Here is a 477-nt window from a genome sequence, read left to right on the forward strand (position 1 = left end):
ATATATATGTGGGGGTCTGGCTACATTGCTCAGGCTGGAGTGCAGTGGCTATTTTCAGGTTTGATCATAGTGTACTACAGCCTCAAACTCCTGGCCTCAAGCAATCCTCTAGCCTCATCTTCCCAAGTAGCTGGGATTATAGGCCAACACTACAGCTACTACACCTGAATGAAACAAGTGTAATACATTTAAAATTTTTTCTTTATCTGTAGTTATTTCCCCATTCTCATTTCTTATTTTGTGTATGTATGCCTTCCTCTTTTTTATTTCTTAGGTTAGTTACTGGCTTATAGCTTTTCAAAGAATCAGTTCTTGAATTTATTTACTAGTTCTGTCATTTTTCAATTCTCTAATTTATTAATTTTTGTATTTTATCTTTATTTTGCTTTCCTTGGGATTATTTTATTTTTCTGTTAAATTTTTAAAATTTGGGCTGGGTGCGGTGGCTCACGCCTGAATCCTAGCACTCTGGGAGGC

This window comes from Propithecus coquereli, unplaced genomic scaffold, assembly GCF_000956105.1.
Source record: "Propithecus coquereli isolate 6110/MARCELLA unplaced genomic scaffold, Pcoq_1.0 Scaffold162, whole genome shotgun sequence".
NCBI classification, from domain to species: Eukaryota; Metazoa; Chordata; class Mammalia; order Primates; family Indriidae; genus Propithecus; species Propithecus coquereli.